A 23,294-nucleotide genomic window follows, 5' to 3' on the forward strand; every position below is an offset into this window, starting at 1 on the left:
TGGTAGATATTAAGTTGAGTGAAGCAGTGTGGAATTAAAATCAGAGAACTGTTTTTGGGTTCTGGTGATTGTTAATATATGTACCTGTGAATGTTGGAACTTCTTGGCTGGGCTGAAGGAATTCTTTGAAAGATTGATTTCATATAGTAAGAATCCCCTCTGTGAATATGAGGGAAGAGTGCATGAACTAAGCCAGCTTAACTGTATTATTCTGGAAAATGGGATGTTTCTTGATAGGCTAGATTAGTGGTTCTTAAAAGTTTTTGGGGGTCATTTATCCTTCTGAGACTCTGATGAAAGACACTGGGCCCTCAAGTTAGAAGATGAGCATAAGCACAATCACATGATTTATACGTATGATTTTAGGAACTTAAAGTGTAATGAAATAGAGCCAATTTATATTTAGGTCTCATTTGAAAGCCTTTCATTTTCTTTGTTCAGGTGTGTGGATGTTAGTATGCGTTTAAGGTGAAGGAGTCTATGATAGTATTTGAACATGTTGACAGGAGAGCTTTAGGATCTATGTTTTTTATGTATTCTTTTTATCGTCACAAATGTATTTCTGCAGTGTTAGTAACCAACTCTGAATTTGGTGATAAGGGAAGCTAATGTAGCACAAAGTATCTGTGGCTTTGTTCTTTGTCAGTATATTTTTGTTCCTAAACTCTGAGAAGTGGGTTTGTCTTTTTTCAGTTTTGGGTTGGGCCTGAGGTGATTTGAAGCTCCTGTCTTGGAGTTTAGCTTAGTTATAACAAACACTGAGTTAGCCCTATGCAGGAGACACAGAAATGAATAATATGTGGTCTCTGTGCTTGAAGAGATGCTAATTCATTTGAGTCTGTGAAGTGTTTGATGGTGGCGGCTCTCAAAACGACATAGAAGAGGGAAGCATTCCTAGAAGTTGAAATTTTGTTACCCAGTTGCAAAGAATTTTTGCCACTACTTACTCTTTGAATAAGCATTAAGTGTTTACACTCTGTATACAACTTTGTACTTTAAAAAAATACATTTTGTGTCATCTGGTGTTTTTTTTTTTTTTTGAGATGGAGTTTTGTTCTTGTTGACAGGCTGGAGTGCAATGGTGCTCTCTCAGCTCACTGCAACCTCTGCCTCCTAGGTTCAAGTGACTCTCTTACCTCAGCCTCCCGAGTAGCTGGGATTACAGGCATGTGCCACCACGCCCTGCTAATTTTGTATTTTAAGTAGAGATAGGGTTTCTCCATGTTGGTCAGGCTGGTCTGGAACTCCTGACCTCAGGTGATTCACCCGCCTCGGCCTCCAAAAGTGCAGGGATTAAAGGGGTGAGGCACTGCGCCTGGCCTCATCTAGTGTTTTTGTATAAAGGAACTATTGGTTTGAAAAGAAGGCAAATGTCATTTATATCCCTTACCTTGTTTTTGGATGTATTTCTACAGTACGTTTATGTAAAAAGGTTTTTATGTCTCTGGGCATGGTGGCTCTCACCTGTAATACTTTGGGATGCTGAAGAGGATGGATCACCTGAGGTCAGGAGTTCGAGACCAGCCTGGCTAACATGGCAAAACCCTGTCTCTACTAAAAGTACAAAAATTAGCCAGGTGTGATGGCATGTGCCGTTAGTCCCAGCTAGTTGGGATGCCGAGGCAGGAGGATCTCTTGAATCCCTGAGGTGGAGGTTGCAGTGAGTCGACAGAGTGACTCTGTCTCCAAAAAAAAAAAAAAAAAAGAAAAAAGAAAAAGGGGGCCGGGGGCCTGGCATAGTGGCTCATCCCTATAATCCCAGTGCTTTGGGAGGCTGAGCCAGGAGGATCTCTTGTGCCCAGGCATTTGATACCAGCCTGGGCAACACAGGAATACCCCATTTCTACAGAAAGTTAAAAAATTAGCATGAACACCTGTAGTCCTAGGTACTCTGAAGGCTGAGACAGGGGAATTACTTGACCCAGGAGTTGGAAGCTGCTGTGAGCCATGGTGGTGCTACTGCACTCCAGCCTGGGCAATAGTGCGAAACACTGTCTCTTTAAAAAAAGGAAAAGGATTTTCATGTTCTACTCTTGAGTTGTATTCTGAAATGGAATACAGCACATCACTTTTTTTATTTTTATTTTTTGAGATGGAGTTTCGCTCTTGTCTCCCGGGCTAGAGTGCAACAGCGTGATCTCAGCTCGCTGTAACCTCCGCTTCCTGGGTTCAAGTGATTCTCCTGCCTCAGCCTCCCCAATAGCTGGGATTACAGGCGTGTGCCACCACGCCCGGCTATGTTTTTTTTTGTATTTTTAGTAGAGATGGGGTTTTTGCCGTGTTGGTCAGGCTGGTCTCAAACTCCTGACCTCTAGTAATCCACCCACCTCGGCCTCCCAAAGTGCTTGGGATTACAGGTGTGAACCACCGCGCCTGGCACATCACTTCTTAACAACTTGCTAGGTACTTTGTCTTTACAGTATTAGGAATTCCACTTAAGCTTTTATTCTGAGTCTTCCTCCATGCTTTATTAATATTGAATTGGCCACCTTCATTTCTGCCCAAGATAACGTGGAAGCACACAGTGGAGAAGTCTTACCGTGTGTGAGATTGTGGTGGTGGTGTTCTCCATTTAAAATAACTTTGTATTGCTATTTAAGTTATGTGTATTGATCTGAGTCTTTTAAAGGTGGTATACAGCATCACTATAATCTGTTGTGAGATCTGCTTAGGCCAGACTTTTCAGCAGTATGTAGTATTTTAAACCTGGGTGCCACAAGAGGTGGAAATGCAACTAGTTCATTTTTGTTTTGTTGCTGCTAGTCTCTGTTATCATTTTCCTTAAAATTAGTTTTAGTAGTGTTTTTTCATTTATATTTTTTCATATGAAGAGGCTAGATTTTCTTATTACTTGTCATCATAGTTGATAACAGTCTTTCATGTTTTACAAATCGCCTTTTTAGTGCCTGCCTCATCAGGCCTGTAATTGGCAGAATGTGATATTTATCAAAATTAATTTTAAAATAATGACTTCTAGGCCGAGCGTGGTGGCTTACGCCTATAATCCCAGCACTTTGGGAGGCTGAGGTGGGTGGATCACGAGGTCAGGAGATTGAGACCATCTTGGCTAACACAAACCTCGTCTCTACTAAAAATACAAAAAAAAAAAAAAAAAAAAATTAGCCGGGCGTGGTGGTGGGTGCCTGTAGTCCCAGCTTCTCAGGAGGCTGAGGCAGGAGAATGATGTGAACCCGGGAGGCAGAGCTTGCAGTGAGCGAAGATTGTTCCATTGCACTCCAACCTGGGTGACAGAGCGAGACTGTCTCAAAAAAAAAAAAAAAAAAGACTTCTAGTGATGACAGAAATTTAACCAATAATCTTATTGCTATTTCAGAGTTGTATTTTCTTCACTAATATCTAAGTTTTCATGTTTGGAAATCTATGAAATTTTCATTGTAGTATTATATTTGCTTTTCATAGTCTTTAGTCATTTGCCCTCAGACACAAGTTGATACCAAGGTTGTATACTTTTTTCCATCTAACTAAAAAAGATTTTTTTTGAAACAGGGTCTTACTGTGTCACCCGAGCTAGAGTCCCCGTGGTACGAGCATAACTTACTATGTGCTCAACCTCTTGGGCTCAGGCAGTCCTTCCGTTGTCCCAAGTAACTGGGATTATAGGCACATGCCACTACACCTGGCTAATTTTTAATTTTTTTGTAGATATGGAGTCTCACTGTGTTGCCCCCACTGGTCTCGAACTTCAGCAGTCCTCCCTCTTCAAACTCCCAAATTGCTGGAATTACAGGCATGAGCCACCACACCTGGGCAATTTTGTTCATTTAAAAATGTTTTGGCCGGGCGCATGGCTCACACCTGTAATCCCAGCACTTTGGAAGGCCGAGGTGGGCGGATCATGAGGTCAGGAGTTCGAGACCATCCTGGCTAACATGGTGAAACCACGTGTCTACTAAAAATGTAAGAAATTAGGCATGGGTGACTTGTGCCTGTAGTCCCAGCTACTCGGGAGGCTGAGGCAGAAGAATCAGTTGAACCTGGGAAGCAGAGGTTGCAGTGAGCTGAGATCGCGCCACTGCACTCCAGTCTGGGCGACAGAGTGAGACTCTGTCTTTAAAAAAATATATATATATATATATAATATATATTTTTTTAGAGCTGATTTTAGAGCTGAGGTCTGGCTGTGTTGCCCAGACTATACTGGAATTCCCAGGCTCAGATGATCTTCCTGCTTTAGCCACTCCAGTGTTTGGGACCACAGGTGTGTGCCACCACATCTGGTTAATTTTTAAATTTTATTTACAGGTGAAGTCTTACTATATTGCCCAGGATGGTCTTGAACTCTTGGGCTCATGTGGTCCTCCCACCTTGGCCTCCAAAAGTGCTGAGAAATGTGAGCCACATTTTGTGGCCGGTCAGCTTTTTATTTCTTTAATGTGGCAAATTGCAAACATATATATAAATAAAGAGAATAGCATAATGAGCCTTCATGTACTCAACATCCAGCTTCAACAGTTATCAACACAGTTACCACACTGTTTCCACATCTACTAGCCCCGTCCCTGCTTCCCTTCTTGCTTATGTTAAAGCAAATCTTCCAGTTATTATGTAATTTCATCCATAAATACTTAAGTGTTTACATTCTTTTCATTGTTAAGTGAGGAATTACTTCTTCGTAGTTAGGTTTATATTAACTTTTAAAGTATCTGATCATAGTTGGAACTAAACTACTCACACCATCTACTTCTAATTCATATTACTTATCAATAGGGAGTTCCCTTTGCCAGTTAAGAAGAAATGAGGTAAATAGTTCACATCATTGCTTTCGATGTTTGCGTTGAACATTTAGAACAGTTCCTATGTTATTCAGAATAGCTTATCAGCTTTTTTCAAATGTACAAGAGAGAAATAAAGGGTTTCTTAACAATTTTTTAGTCATAGCAATAAGATGCTAAAAAATGTTTTCTACTTTTTAGTTCCCAGATTTTCATTTTTTTTTTTTTTTTTTTTTGAGACAGAGTCTCGCTCTGTTGCCCAGGCTGAAGTACAGTGGTATGATCTTGGCTCACTGCAACTTCCACCTCCTGGGTTCAAGTGATTCTTCTGCTTCAGTCTCTCTTCTACAGGCGTGCGCCACCACGGCTAGTTTTTGTATTTTTAGTAGAGTCGGGATTTCACTGTGTTGGCCAGGGTGGTCTCGAACTCCTTACCTGGTGACCCACTCGCCTTGGCCTCCCAAAGTGCTGGGATTACAGGCATGAGCCATCGTGCCTGGCCTTAGTCCCTAGGTTTTCCAGTGGGATCCAGTCATCACAGAGAAATCAAATGGCCCTGGTGATGTTGAACAGTAGCTGAAATTGGGATAATATCAACTTGCTATTGAAGAGAATGAAATGCACGTTGTTTTAAACTTTGAAATTCTAATTGTAGGCATTCTCTGTGGACATTTGAAAGTCCATACCATTGCATATGTTGCATACTGAAATGTGAACCATGTCACAGTGTGGTTATCACGGTGAGTACAAACATTGTAGAAAAAGGAAGTACATTTACAATTAAGTTATGAAGGTGAATGAGACTGTAACGATTTTAAGTGATTGCTAATACAGTAGAATTTAGAAATATATTCTTTCCTACCGCAAAAGATTGATAGTTATAACTCAGATGCATGTGAGTTTCATCAGTAGTGAAAGTTTCATCATTTTTGTTATATCTTATAGTCCCACAGTAAATAAGTCATGAATCTTTGACTTAATCTTCTGATTATACATTTTGTTCAATCTGTTTTCCACACTTGATAACATATCTGACTCTTCTCATTCAGTTTTATTTGCCCTAAGACTGTAGGAAGACAGTGTATTCGATTATAAGGTAGCTATATCATGGTTTCTTGGTATAAATAACATTTTTTTAAAAGTGGAGGACGGCCGGGCGCGGTGGCTCAAGCCTGTAATCCCAGCACTTTGGGAGGCCGAGACGGGCGGATCACGAGGTCAGGAGATCGAGACCATCCTGGCTAACACGGTGAAACCCTGTCTCTACTAAAAAATACAAAAAATTAGCCGGGGGAGGTGGCGGGCACCTGTAGTCCCACCTACTCGGGAGGCTGAGGCAGGAGAATGGCGTAAACCCGGGAGGCGGAGCTTGTAGTGAGCCGAGATCCGGCCACTGCACTCCAGCCTGGGCGACAGAGTGAGACTCCGTCTCAAAAAAAAAAAAAAAAAAAAAAAAGTGGAGGACACATTCCTCAAAGTTTCTTAAATTCAGCACTCTGAAATTAAAAACTCCAGAGTTTAAATATTTGCTGATAAAAACTTAGGAGAGTTGAATGGAGAGAATTTAAAAAATTGTCTTTGAAAGAAGACACTGATAATGCTGTCATTTGAGAAAATTTTGGGGGTGGGGGTCATGAATCAATCATGTTTAATGATTACTGGGTAAACATTATTACAGTATAAAGGTCTTCGAAGACTGGAGGATACATATATCACATAAGTAGATATTTCATCTAACTAAATGACAGCACATGTTTGGAAGTTAAAGTTTAGATGAAAAAGATCAAAGGAAAAAGAGCAGTCATTTTTTAAACCACAATGAGTTAGAGATTTAAGTTAATTTTATTTGTTTAAGTTTTTGTTTTTTTTTGAGATAGAGTCTCGCTCTGTCACCCAGACCTGGAGTGCAGTGGCACTATCTCGGCTCACTGCAACCTCTGCCTCCTGGGTTCAAGTGATTCTCCTGCCTCAGCCTCCTGAGTAGCTGGGACTACAGGTGCAAGCCACCGTGCCCAATGAACTTTTGTATTTTTAGTAGAGATGGGGTTTCACCATGTTGACTAGGCTGATCTTGAACTCTTGACCTCAAGTGATCCGCCCGCATTGGCCTCCCAAACTGCTGGCATTAGAGGCGTGAGCCACTGCACTGGCCTGTGTATTTAAGAGGAAGAAAGTCAAATAACTGTAGGTCAGACTCTAATTCCTTTTTTTTTTTTTTTTTTTTGAGACGGTGTCTCACTGTGTCCCCAAAGCTGAAGTGTAGTGGCGTGATCTCAGCTCACTACAACCTCTGCCTCCTGGGTTCAAGTGATTCCCCTGTTTCACAGCCTCTTGTGTAGCTTGGACTACTGGTGCATGCCACCCCGCCTGGCTAATTTTTGTATTTTTAGTAGAGATGGGATTTCACCATGTTGGCCAGGCTGATCTCTAACTCTTGACCTTCAGGTGATCCGCCCGCCTCAGCCTCCCAAAGTGCTGCGATTTTAGGTGTGAGCTACTGCACCTGGCTGAGTTTAATTTACTTTAACAAGCCATTCATTTGTTTGTTTTGTATTCATTCATTCCTCCTTCCACTAACAAACATTTTTCCAGTGCTTCCACTATACCCATTTTTGTGCTTAGATGTAGGGAAAAGACATACAGTGTTTTTTTTTTTTTTTTTTTTTTTAAATCTCAGATGTAATCCTAGCTCTGTGGGAGGCCAAGGCAGGAGGATTGCTTGAGCCCAGGAGTTTAAGACCAGCCTAGGCAACATAGGGAGACCTGGTTACTAAAAAAATAAAAAGTTCAGGCTGGGCTTGGTGGCTCACACCTGTAATCCCAGCGCTTTGGGAGGCCAAGACAGGTGGATCACCTGAAGTTGGGAGTTTGAGACCAGCCTGACCAACATGGAGAAATCCTGTCTCTACTAAAAATACAGAATTAGCTGGGCATGGGGGCACATGCCTTTAATCCCAGCTGCTCGGAAGGCTGAGGCAGGAGAATTGCTTGAACTCAAGAGGCAGAGGTTTCAGTGAGCCGAGATTGTGCCATTGCACTCTAGCCTGGGCAACAAGAGTGAAATTCCGTCTCCAAAACAAAAAATAAATACATAAATTAAAAAAAAAATTTTTTGCCAAGTGTGGTCCCAGCTACTTGGGAGGCTGAGGTGAGAGAACCATTTGAGCCTGGGAGATTGAGGCTGCAGTAAACTGTAATCGCACCACTGTACTCCAGCCTGTGTGACAGTGAGACCCTGTCTCTAAAGAAAAAAAAATTTGCCGGATGTGGTGGCTCACGCCTGTAATCCCAGCACTTTGGGAGGCCAGGGTGGGCGGATCACAAGGTCAGGAGATGGAGACCATCCTGGCTAACATGGTGAAACCCCGTCTCTACTAAAAAATACAAAAAAATTATCTGGGCGCGGTGGTGGGCACCTGTAGTCCCAGCTAGTTGGGAGGCTGAGGCGGGAGAATGGCATGAACCCGGGAGACGTTTTGCAGTGAGCCAAGATCACGCCATTGCATTCCATCCTGGGTAACAAAGCGAGACTCCGTCTTAAAAAAAAAAAAAAGAAAAAAAAAAAAAACCTCGGGCCGGGTGCAGTGGCTCACACTTGGGGAGGCTGAGGTGGGCAGATCACGAGGTCAGGAGTTCGAGACCAGCTTGGCCAACATGGTGAAATGCCATCTCTACTAAAAATATAAAGATTAGCCAGGCGTGGTGGCACACGCCTGTAGTCCCAGCTACTCAGGAGGCTGTGGCAGTAGAATTGCTTGAACCTGGGTGGCAGAGGTTGCAGTGAGCCGAGATCTTGCCACTGCACTCCTGCCTGGGTGATAGAGCGAGATTTCCTATCAAAAGAAAAAAAAATTCTAATAGGAGGAACATATTAACAAACACATTACAGTAAAACTATGTAATACATATGCCTATGTTAACAAACATACTATGATGCATACTATGTAATATTTTTGTCCAAGGTGGAGAAGTTATTAAATCTGTGGTGAGAAAGGGAAGGTTAGGGTGATTTCCTACAAGTGGGAAGAGCCAGGTTTTAAAGGATAAGTGTGAGACATTCAGACTTAGAGAGGGCATTCTAGGTAGAGGGAGATCATCTAGAAACATATGAAAACATGACACAGCAGGATGAGTGCACTGTAATTTGGATTGGTAAATTTTCAACCCGTTCTCTTATGATTTCCTGTGTCTTCAGTGCTATATAAGGTTGGCCTTTGTAATTAGAGCTCTTCTATCAAATGAAGATGGAAATATGTTCACATACTTTTCTTAGACAAAAGATTAACATCAATAAAATATTTGGTTATATTTTAGTTTCTCGGAAAATTTTTACTAGAATGTAACCCACTCAGCATTCTAGTTAATCAGGCCTTGATTATAATAAGTATCTGGCCAGATCTAAAAATGTATAATTAGTTGTCTTAATAATGAATGAATCTCTCAGCCTCTATGTTGGTATATTTCCCCTCAATTTGTTGAAAATCCCAACTAGTGATTAAGATCATGGACTCTGAAATCAGATTGATTAGGCTCAGATCTGAGTTTTGCTAACTTATTGACTGTAATCTTGAGCAAAATACTTACAGTCTTTGGTCTCTTTGACTGTAAAATATGGTGATATAGTAATGATAATATTTATAGCATAGAGTTGGAGGATTCTACGAGATAATATGTATAATGTGCTTAGCACAATGTGTGCCATGCAGCAAGCAAATAAAGCATATCTTATTATTTTAGTTATTTCTTTTCTTTATTTCCAAAAAAGAATATAGCAAAGCAAATTACCTCCCCCATAGGTAAGAATATGTAAAATACACTTTCGTAGTGTATATAAGCAATGTCCTTATTTGTATACATATTTTTTCCATTTTCAATTTTTAGCGTACTGTTTATCTTTTCTCACATGTGAATTCTGATTTTGTATTTTCCCACTTCATTTCAGCCTAGGTTTTTGTGTTTGGCTTTTGGCTTTTTTTTTGAGTCAGGGTCTTGTTCTGTTGTCCATGCTGGAGTGCAGTGGCGTGATCTCGGCTCACTGCAAGCTCTGCCTTCTGGGTTCATGCCATTCTCCCGTTTCAGCCTCCTGAGTAGCTGGGACCACCGGCGCATGCTGCCACCCTGTTGTAGTTTCTATCAATACTTCTTCAATACCTCTTTTTCTTTTCTTTTCTTTTCTTTTTTTTTTTTTTTTTGAGACAGAGTCTTGCTCTTGTCGGCCAGGCTGGAGTGCAGTTTCACGATCTCGGCTCACTGCAGCCTCCTTCTCCTGGGCTCAAACAATTCTCCTGCCTAAGCCTCCCAAGTAGCTGGGATTACAGGTGTGTGTCACCATGCTGGGCTAATTTCTGTATTTTTAGTAGACAGGGTTTCACCATGTTGGCCAGGCTGGTCTTGAACTCCTGACCTCAGGTAATCCTCCTGCTTCGGCCTCCCAAAGATTACAGGCATGAGCCACTGTGCCCAGCCTCCATATATTATTTAGTGCTTACTATGTGCCAGGCACTATTCTAGGTACTGGGATACAGTGATGGACAAAACAAGATCCCTGCTTTGCTATCTTAGGACTTAATAATTTGGGCATTTTCATTTTTCAATATAAGATCTTTTAGTACTGATACACTGTTAACCAGAATATTACATGTTGTTCAAGCAAGATTCTTTCTCTTTTTCTTTTTTTTTGTTTTGAGACGGAGTCTCACCCTTTCGCCCAGGCTGGAGTGCAATGGCGTGATCTCGGCTCACTGCAACTTCTGCCTCCCGGGTTCAAATGATTCTCCTTCTTCAGCCTCCCAAGTCACTGGGATTACAGGCGCCCACCACCACGCCCGGCTAATTTTTTTTTTTTTTTTTTAATCTTTAGTAGAGATGGGGTTTCACCATGTTGGCCAGGCCGATCTCAAACTCCTGACCTTGTGATCCACCTGTCTCAGCCTCCCAAAGTGCTGGGATTACAGGCGTGAGCCACTACTCCTGGCTGCAAGATTTTTTGTTTGTTTGTTTGTTTTGTTTTGTTTTTTTGAGACAGAGTGTTGCTCTGTCGCCCAGGCTGGAGTGCAGTGGTGCTCTCAGCTCACTGCAAGCTCCGCCTCCCGAGTTCACGCCATTCTCCTGCCTTAGCCTCCCGAGTAGCTGGGACTACAGGTGCCCGCCACCACACTCAGCTAATTTTTTTAATTTTTAGTAGAGACGGGGTTTCACAGTGTTAGCCAGGATGATTTCGATCTCCTGACCTCATGATCCACCTGCCTTGGCCTCCCAAAGTGCTGGGATTACAGGCATGAGCCACCGCGCCCGGCCGGCTGCAAGAGTCTTAAGACAGATTCAAGATTCCTGAAGAAATTCCTGGTGTATGATTATTTTTCTGCTAAAGCAAATCAGTTCTGTGACAAAAATTTCTTCCTCCTGAGGAAAAGATACTGCGTGCCTATGTTTTTTCCAGGCATTCCATTGGGTAGTTAGTCCTTTGAGATATCAGTGGATTAAGTCTTCTGTTAAGAATCAAATAAAATGTTACAGGAAAAAATTGAAAAACAAAACAAAAGAGTCAAATAAATAAAGGCTGGGCATGGTGTCTCTCCCTTGTAATCCCAGGACTTTGGGAGGCCGAGGTGGGGGGGATTGCTTGAGCCCAGGAGTTCTAAGACCACCTGGGCAACGTAGTGAGACCATGTCTCTCCAGAAAAACTTAAAAAATTAGCCAGGCATTGTGATACATACCTATAGTCCCAGCTACTTGGGAGGCTGAAGCAGTAGGATCTCTTGAGCCCCGAAGGTCGAGGTTGCAGTCAGCCGTGATTGCACCACTGCACTCTCGCCTGGGCAACAAGATGAGATCTCATCTGGATCTTTATGTCAAGTACTGTGTTAAACCCAGAGTATACAACAGTGAATGAAACAGATAAAAGTTGTTGCTTTCATAGTGCTTCCTTTTGAGTAAGAGACAGTAGATTAAATAAATGGGAAATATGTCATAGCATTTTGATGATAGATATGGTAAAGGAAGTACAAACAAGGTAAGGGATGTTGGGTAGTTAGGGAAGTCCTCTGAGGCACTAATATTTGAGGAGATACCTGAATTATATGAAGGACCCAATGCAACCCTCTGGGGCATGAGCAGAAGTCCTGAGACAGGAGTACCTGTTGGTGTGTTCAAGGAATAGAAAAGGGCTAAAACAGTAAATAAAGAGGGGAATAATGATAGGAGATAGAAGAGGTAGCCAGGGACCAGATAACATAGGGACTTAAAGACTTGATAGGTATCTAGTTTTGTATTTTAAGCTTGATTGGAAGCAGGGAAATATCTTGATCTGATATATACACTTTGAAAGACAAATGATGCAACCAGGTTGACCAGTTAAAAGGCTATCATGGGCTGGGCATGGTGTCTCACATCTCTAATCCCAGCACTTTGGGAGGCCGAGGTGGGTGGATCACAAGGTCAGGAGTTTTGAGACCAGCCTGACCAACATGGTGTAAAAAACAAAAATTAGCTGGACGTGGTGGCACACGCCTGTAATCCCAGCTACTCAGGAGGCTGAGGCAGGAGAACTGCTTGAACTCGGGAGACGGAGATTGCAGTGAGCCGAGATTGCGCCACAGCACTCCAGCCCGGGCACGAGCGAGACTCTGTCTCAAAAAAAAAAAAAAAAAGAGGCTATCATGATAGTTGAGACAATAGCTGATTGTGGTGTTGAGTGTACTGGTAGGTGGATTTGAGGTGTATTTTGAAGGTAGTGGAGATAATAACTTGCTGATGGCTTGGATGTGGGATCAGAGTAAAAGAGGAGTCAAGGATGACTTCAGTGATGGCCTGAGCAGTTGGATGCTTTTTTGTTTGATGAGGAACACTGTGGGAAAAGCAAATTGTAAGGAGTACAGAAATTAGGAATTTGGTGTGGATATACAGTCATCCCTTGGTATCTGTGAGAGATTGGTTCCCCTGAGGATACCAAAATCTGTGGATGCACCAGTCCCTTATATAAAGTGGTATACTACTTGGATATAACCTATGTGTATCCTCTTGTATACTTACAAAAAAATTTTTTTTTTTTTTTGAGACTGAGTCTTGCTCTGTCACCCAGGCTGGAGTTGCAATGGCATGGTCTGGGCTCACTGCAACCTTCGCTTTCTGGGTTCAAGTGATTCTCGTACCTCAGCCTCCCAAGTAGCGGGGATTACAGGCGTGTGCCACCACGTCTGGCTAATTTTTGTATTTTTAGTAGAGATGGGGTTTCACTATGTTGCCCAGGCTGATCTTGAACTCCTGACCTCAGGTGATCCACTTGCCTTCTACTCCCAAAGTGTTGGGATTACAGGCGTGAGCCACTGCGTCTGGCCAGAAAGTTTTTTTTTTTTTTTGAGACAGGGTCTCTGTGTCATCCAGGCTAGAGTGCAGTAGCATGGTCATAGCTCACTGCAACCTCAAACTCCTCAGGTAAAGCTATTTTCCTAATACAGCTTCCCGCGTCGGTGGGATTACAGGCTCACGACACCATATTCGGCTAATGTTTTTGGTTTTTGTAGAGATAGAATCATGCTTTATTGTCCTGGTTCATCTCGACCTCCCTGTTTGTATACTCTAAATCATCTCTAGATTAATTGTAATACCTAATACAATGTAAATGCTATATAAATATACTGTGTTGCTTAGAGACTAATGACGTAAAAAAGTATATACGTTCAGTACAGACACAATTATCCTTTTCTCCCACTCCTGCCCCTGGAATATTTTTGATCCGTGGTTGGTTGAATCCTTGGATGTGAAACTCACGGATACAAATGGCTGACCGTACAGGCTTTGAGATTTCTACTGTTTAAAGTTAAAATATTGAATAGGCAGTTGGGTGTACGAGTCTTGAGGTCAGGGCAAATATAAACTTAGGAACTGAGCAGTGTAGTGTAGTGATGCTATTTAGAGCCAAAGAACTTGATGAAATTACCCAGAGAGTGAGTGTAGATAGAGAAAAGATGAAGTTCTTAGACTGAGTTGCTGGATAAATATTTTTGATACTGGGAGAAATGTATCTAGAATACCAGGACTAAAAGAGAATCTTTTGATAATTTTAGGACTAATACCTTCTTGGCTAAGAAACTCTTGTAAGTACTAACTAGTCAAGATGTAGAGACAAATGTAAAATGGTTGGTGAACGAATGTCTGTTTTTTATCTGTCTCCTTTTTTTTTTTTTGATACGGAGTCTGGCTCTGTCGCCTAGGCTGGGGTACAGTGGTGCATTCTTGGCTCACTGCAACCCCCACCTCCCGGGTTCAAGCGATTCTCCTGCCTCAGCCTCCCGAGTAAGCTAGGAGTACAGGCATGCACCAACACACCCAGCTAATTTTTGTATTTTTAGTAGAGACAGGGTTTCACCGTGTTGGTCAGTCTGGTATTGAACTCCTGACCTCATGTGATCCACCCACCTTGGCCTCCCAGAGTGCTGTAATTACAGGCGTGAGCCACTGCACCTGGCTCATCATCTAGGTTTTAAGCTCCACATGCTTTAGTTACTTGTCCTAATGTTCTCCCTCCCCTTGCCCCCCAAACCCCTGACTGGCCCCGGTATGTTCCCCTCCCTGTGTTCATGTGTTCTCATTGTTCAACTCCCACTTACGAGTGAGAACATGCGGTGTTTGGTTTTCTGCTCCTGTGTTAGTTTGCTGCCAGCTTCATCCATGTCCCTGCAAAGGACATGATCTCATTCCTTTTTGTTTGTTTGTTTGTTTTGAGACCGAATCTCGCTCTGTCACCCAGGCTGGAGTGCAGTGGTGCGATCTCGGCTCACTGCAAGCTCCACCTTCCAGGTTTGCCATTCTCCTGCCTCAGCCTCCTGACTGGCTGGGACTACAGGCACCTGCCACCATGCCTGGCTAATTGTTTTGTATTTTTAGTAGAGGCTGGGTTTCACCGTGTTAGCCAGGATAGTCTCGATATACTGACCTCGTGATCCACCTGCCTCAGCCTCCCAAAGTAATAGGATTACAGGCATGAGCCACTGCGCCTGGCCTTTTTTTTTTTTTTTTTGGTGAGACTGAGTTTCGCTCTTGTTGCCCAGGCTGGGGTGCAACGTCATGATCTCAGCTCAGCCAACCTCTGCTTCTCGGGTTCAAGCGATTCTCCTGCCTCAGCTTCCCGAGTAGCTGGGATTATGGTCATGTGCTACCACGCCTGGCAAATTTTGTGTTTTTAGTAGAGATAGGGTTTCTACATGTTGGCCAGGCTGGTCTCGAACTCCTGACCTCAGGTGATCCGCCCATCTCAGCCTCCCAAAGTGTACCGCACCCAGCCGATCTCATTCCTTTTTATGGCTTCATAGTATTCTATGGTGTATATGTGCCATATTTTCTTTTTTTTTTTTTTTTTTTTTTTTTGAGACGGAGTCTCGCTCTGTCGCCCAGGCTGGAGTGCAGTGGCCGGATCTCAGCTCACCGCAAGCTCCACCTCCCGGGTTCACACCATTCTCCTGCCTCAGCCTCCCGAGTAGCTGGGACTACAGGCGCCCGCCACCTCACCCGGCTAGTTTTTTGTATTTTTTAGTAGAGATGGGGTTTCACCGTGTTAGCCAGGATGGTCTTGATCTCCTGACCTCGTGATCCACCTGTCTCGGCCTCCCAAAGTACTGGTATTACAGGCCATATTTTCTTTATCCAGTCTATCATTGATGGGTGTGTGGAGTTGGTTCCATGTCTTCGCTGTTGTAAATAGTGCTGCAGTAAACAGAAACACATGTGCATGTGTCTTCAGAGAATTTTAACTTTTTTTCTTTTTTAATGGTAGTGGTGGTAAGTAGTCATGGGCCTCATTAAGAATATGATGGAACATAATCCCAGCACTTTAGGAGGCCAAGGCAGGCAGATCATGAGGTCAAGAGATCTAAACCATCCTGGCCAACATGGTAAAACCCTGTCTCTCCTAAAAATACAAAAACTAGCTGGGCATGGTAGCACACGCCTGTAGTCCCAGCTACTTGGGAGGTTGAGGCAGGAGAATTGCTTGAACTTGGGAGGCAGAGGTTGCAATGAGCTGATACCCCGCCACTACACTCTAGCCTGGTGACACAGCAAGACTCTGTCTCAAAAAAAAAAAAAAAAAGAATGTGATGAAACCTTTGTAGTCTTTCCCAGAAAGTGTATATATGCACATAAAATGTGAACGTAAGGGGTTCACTGGCACTTTGGATTGTAGGCCAGTGTTCTTTGTTACATAAGTATCTTAATTATGAAAATTATGGAATGACAGTTGGATTGTTTACCTGTTCTTTACCAGAGGGTTTTTTGTTTGTTTTTGTTTGTTTGTTTTTTTGCAGAGGCTCACTGCAACCTCTGCCTTCCAAGTTCAAGTGATTCTCCTGCCTCAGCCTCCCGAGTAGCTGGGACTACAGGTGTGTGCCACCATGCCCAGCTAATTTTTGTATTTTTAGTAGAGATGGGTTTCACCATGTTGGCCAGTCTGGTATAGATCTCTTGATGTCGTGATCCTCCTGCCTCAGCCTCCCAAAGTGCTGGGATTATAGGTGTGAGCCACCATGCGCAGCCCAGAGTGCTCTTAAAAATGGAACTAGCCGGGCGCAGTGGCTCACGCCTGTAATCCCAGCACTTTGGGAGGCTGAGACGGGTGGATCACGAGGTCAGGAGATCGAGACCATCCTGGCTAACACGGTGAAACCCCGTCTCTACTAAAAATACAAAAAACTAGCCGGGTGAGGTGGCGGGCGCCTGTAGTCCCAGCTACTCGGGAGGCTGAGGCAGGAGAATGGCGTGAACCCGGGAGGCGGAGCTTACAGTGAGCTGAGATCCGGCCACTGCACTCCAGCCTGGGCGGCAGAGCGAGACTCCATCTCAAAAAAAAAAAAAAAGAAATAAACTCATATAAGGAATGCTAGTTGTTAGATGATGATGTAAGCAAATCTTTACTCACTGTCACCTGTTCACCTCCCTTTCCCCTTTACGATTATGGTAATGCAATAATTTTTTTTTTTGTTTGTTTGAAACAGAGTCTCGCTTTGTTGCCCAGGCTGCAGTGCAGTGGCGTGATACTGGCTCACTGCAACCTCTGCCTCTTGAGTTCAAGCGATTCTCCTTCCTCAGCCTACCAAGTATCTGGGACCACAGATGTGCCCCACTACACTTGGCTAATTTTTTTTTTTTTTGTCATGGAATCTCGTTTTATCGCCCAAGCTGCAGTGCAGTGGTGGCATCTCAGCTCACTGCAGCCTCCGTCTCCCAGGCTCAAGCGATTCTCCTGCCTCAGCTCCTGAGTAGCTGGAATTACAGGCACATGCCACCACGCCTGGCTAGTTTTTATTTTTAGTAGAGATGGGATTTCACCACATTGGCCAGGCTGATCTCGAACTCCTGACATCCAGTGATCTGCCTGCCTTGGCCTCTCAAAATGCTGGGATTACAGTCATGAGCCACTGCATCCAGCCTATTTTTTATATTTTTAATGGAGATGGGGTTTCACCATGTTGGCCAGGGTCGTCTCAAACTCCTGACCTTAAGTAATCCACCTGCCTCGGCCTCCCAAAGTGCTGGGGTTACAGGCATGAGCTACTGCACCTGGCCTCAGATCTTTTTTAAAAAATAAGTTTTGTTTGTTTTTTTTTTTTTTTTGAGATGGAGTCTGGCTCTGTCACCCAGGCTGGAATGCAGTGGCCGGATCTCAGCTCACTGCAAGCTCCGCCTCCTGGGTTCCCGCCATTCTCCTGCCTCAGCCTCCCGAGTAGCTGGGACTACAGGTGCCCGCCACCTCGCCTGGCTAGTTTTTTTTGTATTTTTTAGTAGAGACGGGGTTTCACCGTGTTAACCAGGATGGTCTCGATCTCTTGACCTTGTGATCCGCCTGTCTCGGCCTCCCAAAGTGCTGGGATTACAGGCTTGAGCCACCGCGCCTCACTAAAAAATAAGTTTTTAATGGATTTTTGTTTCATTGTAAAACTAATGCAAATTCTGTAATAGGAATATATATGTATATATATAATTTTTTTCTTTCCAAACCTTTCTCCCTTAAAAGACTAGCACTATCAATTTGGTATGTAATCATTCATAATTTTTTCTGTATATAGGTTTTTTTCCTACTCTTTCCAAATATGAGATCATGCTTGCTTTTTTTTTTTTTTTTTTTTGAGATGGAGTGTCGCTCTGTCACCCAGGCTGGAGTGCAGTGGCCGGATCTCAGCTCACTGCAAGCTCCGCCTCCCAGGTTTACGCCATTCTCCTGCCTCAGCCGCCCAAGTAACTGGGACTACAGGCGCCCGCCACCTCGCCCGGCTAGTTTTTTGTATTTTTTTAGTAGAGACAGGGTTTCACCGTGTTAGCCAGGAGTTTGAGACAAGCCTGTAACATAGTGAGAAACCCGGCCGGGCGCGGTGGCTCAAGCCTGTAATCCCAGCACTTTGGGAGGCCGAGACGGGCGGATCACGAGGTCAGGAGATCGAGACCATCCTGGCTAACATGGTGAAACCCCGTCTCTACTAAAAAAAATACAAAAAACTAGCCGGGCGTGGTGGCGGCGCCTGTAGTCCCAGCTACTCGGGAGGCTGAGGCAGGAGAATGGCGTAAACCCAGGAGGCGGAGCTTGCAGTGAGCTGAGATCCGGCCACTGCACTCCAGCCTGGGCGACAGAGCCAGACTCCGTCTCAAAAAAAAAAAAAAAAAAAAAATAGTGAGAAACCCCTTGCTTGAGCCCAGGAGCTTGAGGGTACAGTAAGCCATGTTCAGACAACTGCACTCCAGCCTGGGTGACATCAAGACCCTGTCTCAAATAAATACAAATAAAAAATAAATCCATGAGGAAATTGCTTATTTATTTTGTTGTGTTTTGTTTTTTTGAGATAAGGTCTTGTTCTGTCGCCTAGGCTGGAGTGCAGTGGCGCCTCAGCCTCAACCTCCCAGGCTCAGTTGATTCTCATACCTTAGCCCCTGCCAAATAACTGGGACTACAGGTGCGTACCACCAGGCTCAGCTAATTTTTAAATTTTTTTGTAGAGATAGGGTCTCACTGTGTTGCCCAGGCTTGTCTTGAACTCCTGGCCTCAGGTCACCCTCCCACCTCAGCCTCCCAAAGTGCTGGGATTATAGGCGTGAGCCACCATGCCAGCCTTATTTTTGTTTATGATGTAAAGAATGGGTGGAACTTTGTTTTCTGCCAATGGATATCCAGTTATGTCAACATACAGCAACAGATATCAAATAAATCATCTCCTTGTCATACTGAAATCTTTTATTTATCTTTTGACACTGAGTCTCACTCTGTCGCACAGGCTGGAGGGCAGTGGTGCGATGTTGGCTCACTGCAACCTCTGCCTCCTGGGTTCAAGCAATTCTCCTGCTGCAGCCTCTAGGTGCTTTGCTAAGGATGTAGCAGTGAATACAGCAAACAATTTTTATTCTGATGGAGTGCATGGTCTAGTGGAAGATACGGGTATTAAATAACTTATTAGTATAATGCGCATTAAGAGACTTGGAGTATGGATATGCATTTAGCAGGATGATCTGCCAGGCACAAGTGATCCTCCTGCCTCAGCCTCCCAAGTCTAGGGGAATAGGAAATGTCTCCCCAAGGGACTGAGGTCTTGCTATGTTTCCCAGGCTGGTCTCAAAATCCTGGGCTCAAGTGATCTTCCTGCCTTGGCCTCAATGTGCTGGGATTACAGGCGTGAGCCACTGGGCCTTGAGAAAAACAATCTCTAGTGGCTCACTCCTGCAGTCAGGAGGCCGAGGCAGGAAGATCGTTTGAGCCCAGGAGTTTGAGACCAGCCTGGGCAACATGGCAAGGCGCTGTCTCTACAAAAATAAAAAATTGGCTGGGCATGGTTGGTGTGTGCCTGTAGTCCCAGCTACTCAGGAGTCTAAGGCTGCTTTGGCCCAGGAGGTTGGGACTGTGGTGAACTGATTGTGCCACTGCTCTCCAGCCTGGGTGACAGAGCAAGACTTTTTCTCAAACAACAGCAATATATATATGTAAAATAAAACACCTTTCTGGATGTAACTTGGGCTGGAGGAAAGCAAGATATACAAAGAAGTCAGAGGGCTGCTGCTATACTCTGGGTGAGAATTGTTGGTTTTATTTGGGCAAGTCAGTGGGAGAATTGGAGAGGAACTGTATGTAATCATATATGTAATGACATTCAGAAGTTTTGGTGTTAGTTTGAAGGTTGAGAATAAGGGAGTGAGAATAGTCAGGATGAGTGCCGCTGCACTCCAGCCTGGGTGACAGTGAGATCCCATCTCAAAAAATAAAAATAAAAAATAAATAAAAATCTAAAAAATTTAAAAAATACCAAAAGATTTTAGAGAAGGAAAAGACTGACTGAACCTAAGGAATTCCAGCATCTGGAAGTCTGGTAGGCCGAATCAGATCAGCAAATAAGACTCAGGAGTGCTTCCAGAGAGGTGGCAGGAATGTATACTATCATAGTAACCTGTAGTAGTTTGTGTCTTGTGTTCATTTTTTTAGTACTGCCTTTTTGAAGGACAAAAGTTTATAGTTTTGATGAAGTTCAGTTTACCAGGTTTTTAAAAAAAAAATAAATCATGCTGTCATATCTAAGAAATTTTGCCTAACCCAAGGTCACAAAGATTTCCTCCTATTTTTTTTTTAGGAATTTTGTAGTTCGTTTTTGAATTTAAATCTGTGATCCACTTGAGTTAATTTTTGTGTGTGATGTGAGGTAAGGGTCTGAGTTCTTTTCTTGCAGATGGATATCCTGTAGTAGATTTGGAGTGAGAAGATTGCATTCAATCCAAGTTCTTCTGTTTACTAATTTTACAGTCTTAGAGTTAAATCATGTTTTGAAGCCTGTTTGCTCACCTATAAAATGTGATTAGTTAAATCTAGTAAGATTATTGTCAGAATGAAACAAATGAGACAATAAGTGAAACTACTTAAGCATAGCTTATGGCACGTAGTAGGACTAAGGTAGATAAATGTTAGTGGAGTTTGAAAAACACTCCCAAGATACCCAAATACTCTTCTTGTTTGTTTCTTTAAATTCATTTCAGTGAGTGAATAATGCCCAAGCTTTTGGTTTTCAGATATAATCATTGTAATATTTAATCCCTTGAAATTACCTCTTAATCTTAAAGTCTATCAGCTTTAAACTTTAGGCAGCAAATGCACTGCAGGCATATTTTAGGGAGTTTTGACTTTGGGTTTGTTTGATAACATTTGGTAAATAATTGCCTTTTTGTGTTGAATATCTGTCTTTTTTCTTTTAACTTTTTTTAGAGACTGGTTCTCACTCTGTCACCCAGGCTGGAGTGCAGTGGCATAATCATAGCTAGCTGCAACCTTGAACTTCTGGGCTTGAGCGGTCCTCCTGGATTAGCCTCCCTCATTATGTAGAAGTATTAAAAGCTTGGGTTCTACTTTTGACAGACATAGCATATTCATATATAGGAGCTATTGAGTAGTGAGAAATGATGACTGTATATGTTTTGAAGGTAAAGCTGACAGATTTTGCTGACAGACTGCGTATGTAGGGTTTGAAATAAAGGAAGGAGTCAAAGATGATAACAAGTTATTAGGCCAAAAATTTGTCTTCTCAGTTCAGTAGCTGATGATCTTTTCAAGGCCTGAGTCAGATCTTGTCATTTCTTAAAACCATTTTGATGGCTTCCTTTCTCATAGTAAAAGCTAAAGTCTTTATAAGTCTGCAAGGCCCTCTGTATAAGTCCTGCATGCCCTTTCAGTCTGCATACTCATTCAGTTCCAGGAAGCAGGGTTGGGTAAAGGTCTCCATTCTGTTTCTGAAACACAACAAAAATACTTCCACTTCAAGACCTTCACACTTACTTTTTGGCTTGACTAGAACCTCCGTTTCCTGGGTATGTGATTACTTAGCTAGTTTGATATATCCTAAGAAATATGATGGTTATCTGCGGAAATTTTAAAGAGCATGAAACCTAGCACAAATTTAAATGGTGCTATGCATTTTTTTTTTTTTTGAGATGGAATTTCGTTCTTGTTGCCCAGGCTGGAGTACAATGGCACGATCTCGGCTCACTGCAACCTCCACCTCCCAGGTTCAAGTGATTCTTCTGCCTCAGCATCCTGAGTAGCTGGGATTACAGGCATGCACCACCACGCCTGGCTGATTTCGTATTTTTAGTAGAGACAGCGTTTCTCCCTGTTGGTCAGGGTGGTCTTGAACTCCCAAGCCAGCCTCAGGTGATCTGCCTGCCACAGCCTCCCAAGTGCTGGGATTACAGGTGTGAGCCACCATGCCTGGCCTAATGTGCTATAAATATTTAAATAAAATCTTATGTCGTTAATTTAGACCTTTTTTTTTTTTTTTTTTTTTTTTTTTTTTTAAAAAGAGATGGGGTCTTGCGCTGTTGCCAAGGCTGAAATGCAGTGATATTTTCTTAGCTCACTGTGGCCTTAAGTTCCTGGGTTCAAGCAGTCCTCTTGCCTTGGCCTCCCAAAGTGTTGGGATTACAGGCGTGAACCACCACACCTATCCTATAACTGGTTTTTAATCTTAAGAAATAATGTTGTAATGTTTAGAAATTAAAAATCTCTAGCCGTGTTTAATAAAGATCACAAAGGAAAACAAAAATTCCTTGCAGATGAGCAGGCATGGTGCCTTGCCCCCTGTTAGCTGCACAGGAGGCTGAGGTGGGAGAATCATTTGAGCTCCAGAGTTCGAGACCACAGTGAGGTAACAAGATGCCACTGCATTCCAGCCTTGGCAACAGAGCAAAACCCAGTCTTAAAAAAAAAAAAAAATTCCTCACATGAGACAAGTTAGATTTTACTTGTTTTTCTTTTTTTTTCTTTTTTTTTTTTTGAGATGGGGTTTTACTATTGTTGCCCAGGCTGGAGTGCAATGGCACGATCTTGGCTTACCACAACCTCTGCCTACCAGGTTCAAGCGATTCTCCTGCCTCAGCCTCCCGAGTAGTTGGGATTACAGGCGTGTGCCACCACGTCCCGCTAATTTTTGTATTTTTAGTAGAGACAGAGTTTCACCACGTTGGCTAGGCTGGTCTTGCTCCTGATCTTAGGTGATCCGCCTACCTTGGCCACCCAAAGTGCTGGGGTTACAGGTGTGAGCCACTGCACGCAGCCAGATTTTACCTGTTTTAAGATAACAATCTGCCAGCATTGTTTAATCTGTAACATAGCAATTTTAAATGAGTTTACTTATCTAAAAAGAAATTGTTCTTCATTGTTCTTCCAAGCTAAAAATCTTGTAAAATTCCATTAACTTTTTCATTTGTATGTTGTTACACAGCCTCCTTCTGTATATAGCATATACATATATTTTCAGCTCTCTCTTTGACTTTCCACTTAAATGTTTCACAGGTACCTAGCATTTAATGTACTTATTACTGAACCCTTTGAGCTTCCCTTTCTGTCTCATCCTGGCATACTTCTAGAATATCAGCCCCACAAAGCAAGGGTTTTTTTCTGTATTTTGTACTATTGTATCTCCAGTTCTTAATATATAACTCAGTAAATATTTGTTGAATGAGTCTCCAAATGGTACCACTATACCATTTACCATTTGCTCAAGTCTTCAGTTTTTTCCACTCTCATCTCTCACATTATATTGACAAAC

General features: G+C 42.9%; 1 protein-coding gene across 5 annotated transcripts in view; it reads left to right on the top strand.

The window, feature by feature from the left end:
- The window catches only part of ASH1L (ASH1 like histone lysine methyltransferase), a 220,747-nt gene that overhangs the window by 2,513 nt on the left and 194,940 nt on the right, over positions 1–23,294 (top strand). Inside the window, exon 2 of one of the 5 annotated variants that reach the window (XM_037997809.2) lies at positions 5,389–5,473. The exons of the other annotated variants lie outside the window; for them this stretch is intronic. The gene's annotated coding sequence lies outside the window, so the exon portion shown is untranslated. The remainder of the gene's footprint in view (positions 1–5,388; positions 5,474–23,294) is intronic. 5 annotated transcript variants of the gene reach the window in all.

The sequence above is a fragment of the Chlorocebus sabaeus genome, chromosome 20, assembly GCF_047675955.1.
Source record: "Chlorocebus sabaeus isolate Y175 chromosome 20, mChlSab1.0.hap1, whole genome shotgun sequence".
Classification (NCBI taxonomy): Eukaryota; Metazoa; Chordata; class Mammalia; order Primates; family Cercopithecidae; genus Chlorocebus; species Chlorocebus sabaeus.